General features: G+C 35.7%; 1 long non-coding RNA gene across 1 annotated transcript in view; it reads right to left on the bottom strand.

The window, feature by feature from the left end:
- Positions 1-11,868, bottom strand: part of LOC103163196 — a 61,035-nt gene extending 49,167 nt beyond the window's left edge. Inside the window, exons 1-2 of the long non-coding RNA XR_003483481.2 lie at positions 9,141-11,868; positions 2,291-2,455 (exon numbers count right to left, since the gene is read on the bottom strand). This is a non-coding gene — a long non-coding RNA (uncharacterized LOC103163196). The remainder of the gene's footprint in view (positions 1-2,290; positions 2,456-9,140) is intronic.
- Positions 11,869-14,200: the final 2,332 nt, after the last annotated feature.

Raw genomic sequence — 14,200 nt, 5'->3', positions numbered from 1 at the left:
GCTACCTAAGAACATCTGAAAGAGTCAGGAGAATCTTCGTTAAAATTGTTGGTGAGTGAAGGCAAGCTTGTAATGATTTCAATAGACCCAAGATAAATGATAAATGGGGATTTACTGAGGAACATTTTGAGGTGAGAGATTCAGGAGTTTACTAAGAGTATAGTCTATCATCACTGTTCTTTACTACTTCCAAGAAGCAGAAGTTAAGTCCCAATTGCTGAGTTATTGTTATAGATCTATATAAATTTGAACAGGAACTCATAAATCCATGAAACCTGCAGAAACCAGAAATGCATTAGGAAATCTTTTAAGGAAGAAAGGTATTCAATTAATCAATTTAGTTATGGTACTTTTGAATTACAGACTACCACGGCTAGATTTCACTAAATGTACACTACAGGTTCAGATAACTTATTAATAACTAATATCTCCATAACATAACCCAAGTCCTCCTAAAGAGATAAATCATACTTAATATTGTAAATCATAAAAAAACACAGGACTCATGGTTCACAGAAGTTAGAGACCTTAAAACCACTTCAATAAAACATTATAATATCTAACTGTATTACCATTTTTGTCGGTCTTTCCACTGCATATTTGAGAGCTAGAAACGACAAATGGATTCATTGGGTTATAGAATATATTATCAATATTTAATTTGTATTATGTGTATAGATATAACAATAATTATTTATGAGGTGTTAATAAATTATAGACCGAGTGATGTGTTCACAGTAGGAGTTTGAGAAATACTGAGGTGGAACTTATTTAAATGTACAAGTAATGTATTACATAGTTGTAATTTTAACTAAAAGGCAGATAGTGTGGCAAAGTGACTTGGAAAGTACAGTTTTAACAGGAGAGTAGAATGAGACAGGATAATTTGGATGAATATGACACAAGCTCATATAAATGTATGAAAACTATATATGTATTTAGAAACATTAATCCCCTTGTATTAAGGCTGGGCAAGGCAACCCAGAATGAGAAACAGGTTCCTGGAAGACAGGGAGAGGCTTAGAGACAGGCCTTGGTCCACTACCAGGAATCCCACAGTTAGATCAATCAAGAAAATGGTCATACACATATAGAGGGCCTAGGTCAGGGATTCCCCAAGCCTTGTCCAACATTAATACAAGCAGAGGTTCTTAGTCTTAATGAATTTGATATGCCAACCGTTGTTGATAACCAATGGAGCCCTATCTCTTTCAGAACAGAAACAGGGGAGGGTTGGATTGGTGGGAGGATATGGGGAATTAGAGGAGAAGAAGGAGCAAAATTATGTTTGGGATGTAAAATAGATGAAAAGTTCATTTAAAAATAAATATTACAGATCAATACTAAATTAACACTTGTACATGAAGCATGACAGATAGTCTGGATTTTGAAGTTGATTAAGTTGCTAGATACCCGGGGGTGAAGGAGAACATACTCTGGATGTATATGTCCGGATGTATACAGCCAGGAGGGTACTCTTATTACTTGTTTCAAATATTGTATGATGTGTGGCCAAAGGTTTTATTGCAAAGGAGATAAATTTCCTATATGCACCCTTTTGCATAGGAACTGACTTGGTGTGTTTCTACGGCTCCTAATCTGCCACATGATGCTGGAGAAAATGAAAATTTCCTAAGGGTTCAGGAAGTAGAAAAGAGTAACAGGAGTCCTGTTCTCAAATAAACAACTGAAGAATATACTTCTGAAAATTTGAGGTACATGGATGCCAGCTGGAGTTTCATGTGGACTGTAGACAAATAAGCGTCTGTAGGAATGCTCAAAAGAGTAAAAAATTTTCTTTCATATGAGGTAAAACAAAGAATACTGGAAAAATATAACTTAACCAGATGGGATACAGATACACATGCATGCAGGCTCTAAATGAGGAATACACAAATGCTGAAGCATTCAGCAGTTTTGTTTAATTACATATGATTAAATATATGCCACTAAATACTAATTAACAATAGGTCATGTGTAAGTTTTTCTGTAATACCAGATATTTAGTGTTGAATAATCTTTGATGATCATTACCACAAACACTTGAACTTACTGCTTCATGACTCCATCTGGTTCCAGCTTTGGGGATGCCAGATGCTGCTCTGCATTATTGCTCTAAATATGGCTCTTAATCTGTTGATCTCCATACCTATAAATAATACTAACTGAAGTTTGCATATATTTTATTTATTCTAATCTAACAAAACATATATATATATATATATATATATATATATATATATATCTTATTTAATTGTCAACCTCACACAGTTTTTGCTATAGTTCTTACCTTTTAAGAATTATCTGAAGTATCTCTCAGGGCTGAAAGTCATCATGAGAGACAGTTTTCTGTAAACACATCAGGACCCATGTTTCCTCTGCAGCTGCTTATTGATACTTACATCACTGATATGGATTCCCAGGTAGAAATCAGCCATACATGTATGAAGCATACCTGTCACCAAGGAGAGAAAACTGTTATTCTGTGATTTCTAAACTCACTTCAATTGTTTTGGTGACCGCAACTTAGTGCTATATTGCACTACAATCTCTATTGTCCATGCCTCTACCATGACACTCCTATTCTCTTACAAAGACAAACAAAAGGGCTGAAATTCTACTCAGTAATAAAATGATAATGTGTGCAAATTACCTTCAATTTATTGTCTCTTTCTCAAGAGGGAAATGATGACCATGCCAACTTTGAGGCTGGCAAAAATGCCGCTTACTAGACGCACTGTCACATGGTGGGAATGATGTAACAAGGCTTTAAATATAAGAGAGGCACACATCTGGACATCTTTTCTCTCTCATGCCTATCTGAACGGACAAGCATGTATTTGGTGTAAACCTGGTCGGTGGCTAAGTTGAGAAGTACTTTCCTAATAAACCATCTGTTATCAATCTAGTTCTGACTCCATTTGTTCCACTTAGATGGTGTCAGGTTATGGGGGGAATGCTGACAACTCCCACTTGGTGGTTGGCATAGGTGACTCTGTCCATGCCCACTTACTGCTGTGCTCAGCATTTCTCCCTACATCTATCCTATACCAAGAACAAAATCCTTGTTCTTCCCAAAGAAAAGTACAGCTTTGGTGTTTTCATCTATACTTTGCTTCTACTCCCACAAAATGTTTTCATCAGAATGCCTTTTCCCAGGAGGTGCTATAGGTTTTATATAGGTGCACAGACTCAGGTCTCTGACTTCATAATCTCTGTCCTATATACACAAGACTATCAGCAAACCCATTTAACTTTTGATAAGCTTGCATAAAACAAGTTGTAGTGAATTAGTTATATGCCTGAAGATACTTCTGTGAAAAACAGATATTTGGAGAAATGCCAGTTGGAAAAGTAAAATATTCAGTCCACATTCAGCCTTATCTAAAAGACTGGATTTGCCCTTATTCAGTAAAATGAAATCCTTTTTTATTAGACTGCAAAATTCCAGTGACCAAAAACTATAAAATATCTTACTATTCTAATTTAAAGTTCGATTGGATCTACATAAATGATTCTTGAATAGTTATTTCTGCAAATAAGTTTGGTAGGGACTCAAGAAATAAACCTGAAAAAAATAGAAACAAAAAGGATGATAAAATGATCAGGATTCTCTTATTTTATATTTACCTCCATAAAAGATATGATGCATATAAATATATTTGAATGTATTAAAATGCAATTAAAAATGCTTAGGGAGTACTCCCACCAGTACACGAAGTTGTTTGTAAGGGGGAGGCTCCCAAGACTCTACTACAAGATTTGGTTTCTTCCAAGAAGGGAAATGTAAATCCCCTTTGCAGATATAACTGAATCTTAGATCTCCATCAATGAGAATTTGACTTGGAAATGTTAAACTGTATATCTGAGGACTAGATTTCAGAGACCATGATGTTGGTAGAAGAGACACTAAGAGAGGAAAGTGATAAAAGTCCAACCCATTATGGTGATTAAATGATACACATTGGAAGATATTAAAGATGTACCAGTGGCCTTACATCTTGTCAATAACTTTTATCATCCTAATTGTATCCAAGGCTTGCCTAACTGGAAAAAAAATCCATGCCTCATAAAGAAAAACAGCAAAAGTCTTCTAAGTATGTATCTATGATGAGAAAAGACTCAAAAAACCAGGTCAGGTATACAGCTGGAATTTCATAATATTAAATTGAAGTTCTAATTCTAATTCTAAATTCTAATTCTAAATTCTAAATCTAATTCTAAATTCTAATACCTAGATTCCTAAAATGTAGAGTGCTTTCCCAAGAGTTACAAGTAGAAAGCACTTCACAGGACATTTAGAACACTGTGCTTGGTGACATTTTTGGAGAAAATGAGCATTAGGTGTTTCTTTGGCAAGAATTAAAAGCTACTTATAGGTGGAAAGAGTATCATGTGATTTCCATAGAAATAGTAAGACATGTACAAATGCATGTAGTTAAAATATGGTGAGTATATTATGCCATGTTTGTTTGATGTCCCTGGGAGGCTTGCTCTTTTCTGAGAGATGACAGAGGGGGGTTAGATCTGGCAATAAAATTTTTAATGCACAAAAACATAAAAAAATTCATTGAGTTTTAAACACCTGAAACTTATAGTGAAATATAAAGGGAAGAAAGACACTAAAATTACAATACAAGCAGGTAGTTGTGGTGTCTGTGTTTTCAGAGAAAGCTTCTCAGGAGAAGTCAGAGAAGGATGTCCTGAGTTCCTGAGTCTGAGACCATCATGAACAGGATGATGAGGTCATGTGTCAATGTCATAGAAGAAAAAAGAACATGTCTAAGATATATATATATATATATATATATATATATATATATATGCTTAAAGAGTAACTCATTCTATGTGATCAGGAAGATCAAAATGAATGAAGATTAAAATATCAAATTAATAGATAAATTATATTAATATTATTACAAATCAATATTCACAAGTAATGTACATATTGGAAGAAGTGGGCCTTCAGGTTCCATCATGTGCCATTCCTTTGTCCTAATTATCAACTTAACTATAAAATATATACAAAACCACGGTAAATCTGGTATACACAAAATTATACTGAAAATGGTAACAAAATCACTGAATTCCAATTACATGGCTTGTTTGAAAAACATACTGAAATGTACAATGTGCCACACATACCCACACACAAATACAAATTTTGGGGGGATAAGTTTTTAGGTAAAAATTAATATAATCATTATCATTTAACTCATCTAACAAATGCCAAAAAGCATATATGTGAAAGGATTCTCTACAGCTTTAGAACATGTGGATACCACAGGAATACGGTGAAATGAGGGATCAGGAAGATAGACACAAGGGAAGAATGCAGAATGAAAGCAAGAAAAGAGATTCCAGAAGAGAGAGCCATTATACATTTAAGGAGAAATCTGGAACTAGGGAAATGTCCCGCGGTCCACAAGGATGATCCCAAAACTAATCTAAGCAAGAGTTGAGAGGCTACATTAAAAGTTCTTCCTGTATAATGAGACTGATGACTTCCTTAAATGCAATCCTAGAGTCTTCAAACAGTTGCTGATAGAAGCAGAAGCAGAGATCCACAGCTAAACACTGAGATGAATTCCTGGATTCCCGTTGTAAAGAGAGAGGAGTGATGAGCAAAGTGGCCAAAACCATGCTGGGCAAACTCACAGAAAAAGATGACCTGAACAAATGGGAGATCATGGACTCCAGACTGAAAGCTGGGGAACCAACATAAAACCGAACCTGGGTCCCTGAAATTGGGTGTCAATAGGGGTACTTGGGCAGTCTATGGGCATGCTGGCAGTGGAAACCAGATTTATCCCTAGTGCATGAACAGGAATTGTTGGAACACATTCCCTATGGAGCAATGCCCTCTCTGCCTAGATACAGGTTGAGGGAGGGCCTCGGTCCTGTCCCAAATTTTATTACAGATTTTATAATCCCCAAGGGGAGGCTGCACCCTCCCTGAGGAGTGGATGGGGTTGTGATGGACACATGTTGGGGGGGAATGGGAGGATAGCAGGAAGACAGAACTGGGATTAGTATGTAAAACAAGATTGCTTTCAAGTTAAATAAAAATAATTTTAAAAAGAAAAGAAAAGCAAATGGTCAGGAGAAACACCTTTCAAAGTGTTGACAAGGGAGTCCAAGAGACTACTAAGAATATAGTCCATTTCTACTGCTGTTGGTTGCTTCCAAGAAGTGGAAGTTAGATCCCAATGCTGAAATGCTGAATTTTGTTAAGGATCTATAGATATTGGAACAGGAACTACATAAAAACCTGAGACCTGCAGATTAGCTTTCAGGAAGCAGGAAGGCATTAGGAAATATGTTAAGAAACAGAGGTATTCAATTTTCAAATTAGTTACTATACCTTTGTATACTATGACCAGCATGGTTAGATTTCATTAAAGGTAGACTACAGACTCATATATCTTATCAATAACTAATATTTACATAATTACACTCAAGTCTTGCTAATAAAGAGGTAAATCATGCTTAATATTTTAAATCACAAAACATCAAAGGGCTAGTGAGAAAGTCTAATTAGAGACCATTACCAGCACATTCATTAAACATTATATCAAACTGCATTGTCATTTTTGCATTTACATCCACAGAATATTGTAGAGCACATGAAAACAAATGGACTTGGCAGGGTATGTACATATGTGTGTTTGTATGTGTATATGTTACAATAATGACCAATTAGGAGTTAATGAATTTGTAAGTGGCTGTGAGTGCTCAGTAAGAGTTTTAGAAAAAAAATGATGTGGCTATTATAAAAATACCCTTGTCTTGTATTAAACTCTAATATTTTTTGTAATAGAAAATAATGTGGCAAAGAGAATTAGAAAATAAAGTTTGAGAAGAAGTGGTGATTAATGAAATTTGGGGTTAAAATTTATATAATTGTATGTAAACATCTTAATTAGGAAAAACCCAAGAAGAAGAGACTCAGCAGTTCAGGTCTTGTATAGAACTGGAAATATATGAATTTATATAAGGAAATTCTGAGGATAGTAAAAGGTTCTGTACTTTCCCAAATGTCATAAAGAATGGTGCAAACAGATACCACTTTGCATAACATGTACTGGACATTGACCTCCGCATAGTTACTGGAGAAAATGAGCACTATGTGTTTCAATGGCAAAAAAAAAAAAAAACCCAAAACATAAACATCGTCTTCCTGGAAATAACATCACATAGGGGATGGGCGTTGGTGGCACACGCCTTTAATCCCAGCACTCAAGAGGCAGAGGCAGGTGGATCTCTGTGAGTTAGAGGCCATCTTGGTCTACAGAGCAAGTGCCAGGATGGGCTCCAAAGCCACACAGAGGAACACTGTCTTGAAAAACAAACAAAAAACAACAACAACAAAAACAAAAAAGGAATAACATCACATGATTTTACATAAATATTAAGAACCAGACACAATGTGGTCATCAGACATGCCTATGAATAAAACATAAAAATGAAATGTGACATGCAAAAAATAGTAGCTGACATTTTTGCAATTTGCTGTCTCCACTCTGATGTGTCATCTCTCTTCAACTCTGCTCTGCCCTGTTCTTCCATTTCTCTCTCCCGACTCTCACTGTCCTGCCTGGTAACAAAACTCTATGGTTAATATACCCTACAGATCATGTTCCATGGTGCAAGTTTTCGTCTCACGGTTTCTTTCTCAATTTTTCTAATTTTAAAACTTTTACAAAAGAACAACATTTTTGATGAGGAATCCCTGGAAGGCACTTCCCGTGGTCTCTTCCATTGCACCAGGAGACAGAGGGACCCGTCTCTCAGAACCAAAAACTTACTCATCTGCCACTTCGCTGCAATCCTGTCAGATGCTATCAGCAAAAATTCAAATGTCCTGCAGCCCACAACCATGGGGAACCTTGGGAGTGGCTGTCCATGCAGCCTCTGACAAGTCTCTGTTATTCTTTAATCATTAACTCAAGTAAAATATTTTCTTTCTCAAGAATTCTGATACTTTTGATGACTGGTAGTATTGCCAGCTTAAAACAAATCATATTTTAGGAACAGGTATTTTAAGGTCTATCTATGTGATAATAGGAAAGTATAAGGTCGGGGAATGTAAGTTCCAAAGGTCTGAAAACGGAAAGGTCTACACAAGCTGGTTAAATGCAAGTTATGAAGGTCTGGAATGGAAGGCCTAACATAGTAAAGTTAGATATATAAATTAAAATTATGAAGGCCTAAGAATAAATGTCTTAACTAATGATAAAGTGGTTTGAGTCTTTAAAAATAATATGTTCCAGATTTCTCGTTTCTCATGCTACTGTTCTAGTCAATAAAGATCTAAAATACGACTGTACGACCATCAGTACAATGTCAAGATTAAGATGCTTTTCATTGTCTTAAATAATATCTGTAATTTTAAAAAGTCAATGCTTTCAGCCAAGTCAAATCTAACATAAATATCCTGCTAATATATCTTGTACTTATGTTCTCACAAACTCTAAGGACTCCTATAAGTTCCAGGGAGCTGAACTGAACCCACCAAAACAGGTCAGATTCAATCCAGATATTATTCAATCTTTCCCTGGTCCTGATTCCCATCCTTCATCTTGGGACTCCTCGGGAACCACTCACTCATCTTAAATTCTCCTCTCAAGTATCAGGATCTAAGAAAAAAATTCCTAAAAATAAATTGTCCTTTGCTCTGCAAACATCTTGCCATGTCTAAGTGGCAGAGTTCCTCAGCAGGAAGCAGTCTTAAGAACTCTATGTCCTTAATCCCTAACCTGCCATGTCTAACACACTACCGTTTTGATAATAAGTGAAGGTGGGAATGAAAGATTAAGGCATTACAATTGGCCTGTCCCTGTTACCTGGCAAAATCCACTCAGGAATTTCCCTCTTCAGCCCAGAGTTCCATGGGAACTAAGTCTAAAGACGCTGTTAAGGACCCCTTTGAAAGTCAGACCCCTGCCCACTTACTCTCTCTCTTTTGCTCTTTGCTTTCTCTTCTCTCTCTTACTCACTTGTCTCTCTTGCTCACCTGCCCTCTCTCTCTTCCTTACTCTTTTGCTTTGATCTCTTGCTGTCACCCTCTTTAAAAAACTCCACAGTTAATGAAATAATTAGTAATCGAATATGAAAAATACAAACAAATCAAGACTTACAATACCACAGGGTAGATATGGTGAGTATGTCTTCAATGAAGCCTTCTCAGAAGTTGCGGAGAATTATTTCATCCATGCCTGAGTCTGAGATTACCATGAGCAGGCTTGTGAGACCTTCCATCAGGATCATGCAATAAGAGGGCAAAATTTAAGAGTACATAGTTAGAAACAGTAAAACCTATACATGTAAACAAAGAATCATTTTGACATGATTAGTAGAATCTACATAAGAAACAGAAAGTCCCAAATTGCTAGACAAGTAGTATCAATATTATGAATGCAGTATTCACAAGCAATGTAGAGTTTATGTACAGTGGGCCTACAGAACTCCATGTGTGTTGTTATTTGACCTAATGAATAATTATTATAACATTTGTACAGGATCATGAGTAATCCAGTATAAAAGAAACTGTGCTGAAAAATAAGAAAAATAAGAACAAACAAGATAGGAGCATTCCCCTCACACTTACTGAAATGTAACAATACACACACACCCTCACGCACACACACATACTTGTATAATTACAAAATCATACCAGATAAATAAATCACTCAAAATTATCATTTACTAATAATCGCTTAACTCACCTTATAAATTACCAAAAGATATACCAGGTAAAATATTTCTCAAATATAACATAAATGGATAATACAGTAAAATTAGATTTTTGTCTTATATAACATATATTGATTGTTTTGTTTATGTATTTGGGAGTGTGTGTTTTTCCATGATTGAGAGAGAGACAGACAGTTAGAGAGAGGGAGAAAGAGAGAGAGAGAGACAGAGAGAAGAGAGAGGGAATATGAGAGTAAAGTAACAAACAATTAAAAAGAGACCATAAAACGAGGGGTAAATGAGAGGATTTGGAAGGAAGAAAGGAAATATTAAACTCAAGCAATCATACTATACTGTTAATTTTAAAAACATATTTAAATAAAATTAAACAGATCATACATACATCGAGATATTTAAATTTAAAATTTATGCAAAGACCATTTGGCTAAAAATTAATCTCTGAAGCATTAATAAAAACAATAATTTGTAAGTTGCACAGTTATAGATTATATTGAAAAGGAGATGAAGTTCTTTTTGTGCTCTCAATAGATGGGTGACCTTGGTGTATCCACAGGCTCTTACCCTGGCAATAATGCTGAAGAAAAGAAAATTTCCTTTGGGTCCGGGCAGTAGGAGAATTAAACATGCAAGCCTGGGATCAGATTATGAAGTAAAGAAAGATGTCTGATAATTTGAGGTACAGTGTTACTGGCCTGAGTTTAATGTAAACTTTAGACAACACTCTGGAGAGTGTACATTCAGGACTTGGTTAGAGACTAGAACCAGCTGAGAGCTGGAATCCAACCCTGTGTGAGGAGACTTATGTGAGTGGCCATTGCCTCTGACTGGCTGTGTACTATAATATAGAGAATAGCTTTGGATCAATAGAGAGAGTGAGAGATGCTAAACCTAGTAATGGAAATCAAAACACAGCAGTAACTAGGGCGATTTCCATTAAAAGCTGCTGTTTCATCTACCTGTCAACCTCTCTCTCTGTTGCAGTAGATTCAGAAAAATTGAAACGAAAACATCTTGTTAAAATGTTATTTAATGTGTAACTCCTTTTATAAAAGTGCAAAAGCCTGCAAAGTTAAACATAGTCAATATAATTCTTTTTTATTTTATTTTATTAGTTCTAGTTAGGGAACAAGCTTATTTCAAGTCCCTTCTCCCTCTCCCTACCCTCACCCCCAAACTTCCTCCCTCACCCCCAGCCCACCCCCCACCTGTAACTTGCTTTTGTCTCTCAACATTATTCTTATTATATGTAACTGCATTTCATTAATTTTTTGTACTGTACTTCATTATATTATACTGTACTTTAAATGAATAGATGGAGATTTTCATATAAAAAATGTTATTTAATGTGTGATACAATTGCATATAACAAAAGAGAAAACCACCCAGTGGACCCTCGAAGCTGAGCATGTATTAATTGTAGCAATTGGCTACAGCCCAGAGGCTTTCAAATTCATGTGGGACATTCTGATTTCGTCAGATCCTTTGCAACCTGCCTGTGTCAGTTTACCCCAGTGTTTGATTACTGCATGAGCCATTGCCTTGATTAGAACTTTATGTATGTCTCATTGCCCTACAAAGACATACTGGTATTAAAGAAAGAAATGGTGGTTTCACTCCAGTTAACCGATATACCCAGTGAGAATGGATTGTCCTAAAGTGTCATGATGGTAATTGAATGATTTAAGTGTGTATTAAAAAATAATTTAAATTCTAAACACACACACACACACAGCATTCTCTCCAATTTTCTACCTCTGTGTCTCTCTCTTTCTCTCTCTCTGCCTCTCTCTATGTCACTCTGTTTGTGTGTGTGTGTGTGTGTGTGTGTGTGTGTGTGTGTGTGTGTGTGTGTGTGTTTATGCATGTGCAGGTTTGACATGAGATAGGCACATATGTTCATGGAAATGACAGCCAGAGGATAAACTTTTCTATTGCTCCTGTGGTACATTTATTTCTTAAAAATATTTACTCAATATAAAAGTATAACTATTGTGTGTTTCCAAAGATCCATTCTCCATAGCCTAACCTGAAATCCTCCCTCAAACCTGCTATTACTATCTTATACTCACACTGAAAAATCTCCTCCTTCTTTGTATGTATGTGTGCATGCAAGTGATGTGTGTATCTCTGTGTTTTCTCTCTTTCCCTCCATCCTTCTCTCTCTCTCTCTCTCTCTCTCTCTCCTCTCTCTCTCTCTCTCTCTCTCTCTCTCTCTCTCATCTATCAATCTGTGTGTGTGTGTGTGTGTGTGTGTGTGTGTGTGTGCAGTTCTGGTTTGTAGTAGGTAACATATGGAATACAAATTCTACTACTGATTCTGTGGTGCCTTTTATTCTAAAAAATACCCATGATTGTGGATGTCAGTGAGGAGACCTCGGCACACTATGGGGCTTCATTCTGTTAGTATATTGGTAATTTTCCCTGATGTAAGAAAGGATTATGGGAACCAGTCCCATGTGGAGGGATGCACTTTCAGCATGGACACATGGGGGAAGGCCTAGGCCTTGCCGAGGATGATAGGACATACTTTGGGAATCTGCCATGGATGGCCTTTCCATTTCTGGGGAGCATGGGGAGCATCAGGTGGAAGGCTGGTGGGGGGTGGTGTGGGAGGGGAGGGAAAGGAATCATAGATTGACAGGTGAAGCAGGCTTGTTTGAATTTGAAACAATAAAATAATTTACCTCTATATCCTCATCTAAAATTCCTCTACCATCCCTAATGACACAATTCTTTGTTAACTTTGAGTACTCTGACTTATCTTTGTGTGTGTGTGTGTGTGTGTGTGTGTGTGTGTGTGTGTGTGTCTGTGTGTGTGTGTGTGTGTGTCTGTGTGTGTGTGTGTGTTTGTGTCTGCATTATTGGTATGTGTATGCTTTTGTATACTTAAGTTTGTGTTCACGTTTGTGTGCCTACATGTGTTTTATATTGGGGACCTATAACTTTTCATTTCATTTTTAAGAATATATCTTAATTACAACAATTTCCTTTCTCTGTTCTCTTTCAAACCTTCTCATATAACACTATAAATATATCTTCAACTGTATGACAGATAGTCATTGTCTAGGTGACCAAGTGTTAGTGATATAACTTACAACAAACACTATTGTACATATCATGACCCCAAATCTATTATAACAACAAACAAACAGGTAAACATTTTTGTTGTAATCTCTAATATTTGTAAAAATGTATTTCATTTATTTGACTCTCTTCCAAAATAAAGAACTTAGAATCATTGTTCTTCTCAAGAAAAGTATAGTTTTCTTATATCCATCTACAGATTTCTTGAACTCCCACTCAAGAATTTAAGCAGATTCCCTTTGCAAACAAGGGACAATATATTTATTTATCTACATACATAAATAGAGTCCAATACCTTCATAATGTGTGGCCTATATACTCTTGTCTGTGTGGAAAGCCATTTTCACTTTTCACAGACTACATAAACAATTCATGGAAAATTAGTTAAGTGCACCAAATATTGTTTCTGGGAAACATAAATATTTGGAGAAATCCTGGAGAAAAATAGAATTATCGGCCATTGTTACCTTCACTGGCAGGCTGCTCTGCAACTTAATTAATAGAATCAAGAGATTTTATAGAACAGTGCATTATTCCACGGACCAAAATTTATAAAATATTTTAATATTGTAAATTTAAAGGGGACAATCAGAATGACACTAGTAATAATTGATTGGATAATTTTATAAAGCATATCTGTGAGGAATCAAAGGGTAATCTGAAGAGAAACAAAAACACTCAGGATTTTTTAAATGACAAGGGAATCATAATTTTATATTTACCCACAAATTAGTTATGATGTATTAATACATGTTAATAAATTTAACTAAAATGAAACACTTGGTGATATAACACACTCACCAGGGGAATGAATATGTATATATATATTTATATATATATATATATATATTGTAAAATACATCTAGAGAAAAGATGGAGAAAACTCATTTAGAGTTATTGGTAAAGGTAATCCCAGAAAGCACCATAAGAGAATAGAATAACACTACTGTATTTGGTTGGTTCTGAGAAGTAACACTTAATTCCCTACTACTGAGATCCCTGCATTTTGGAACAGAATCAATGAGAATTTGAACTTGAACTAAATCAAAGACAGATGTAAGAGAACTAATTTTCTGAGACCAGTAAGGTGTTAGGAAAACAGGTAAGGGGGAAGGGAATTGATGATGTATGTGTCCATCCCAGTTACTATGCGTTTGAATGGCAAGCATGGCAAGATATCATTAAAGACAAACTATTGCTCTTATACCTTGTCAGTAAATAGGAGTTACATAATGCTATAAAAGGCTTGCCTAACAAAGGAAAGTCATTCCTGGCAATGCAAAACAGCAAAGATATTTTGGCTAGTGAGCCCATGGAACACAGAACACCTTATCACTCCTTTCATTAAACATAAAAATCTAACTACATTATAAAAATAATCTTTATACTCACCCAATCT

This window comes from Cricetulus griseus, chromosome 3 (genome assembly GCF_003668045.3).
Source record: "Cricetulus griseus strain 17A/GY chromosome 3, alternate assembly CriGri-PICRH-1.0, whole genome shotgun sequence".
NCBI lineage: Eukaryota > Metazoa > Chordata > Mammalia > Rodentia > Cricetidae > Cricetulus > Cricetulus griseus.
Note: the sequence above shows the minus strand (reverse complement) of the source record. Positions and strands in the feature narration are given on the sequence as shown.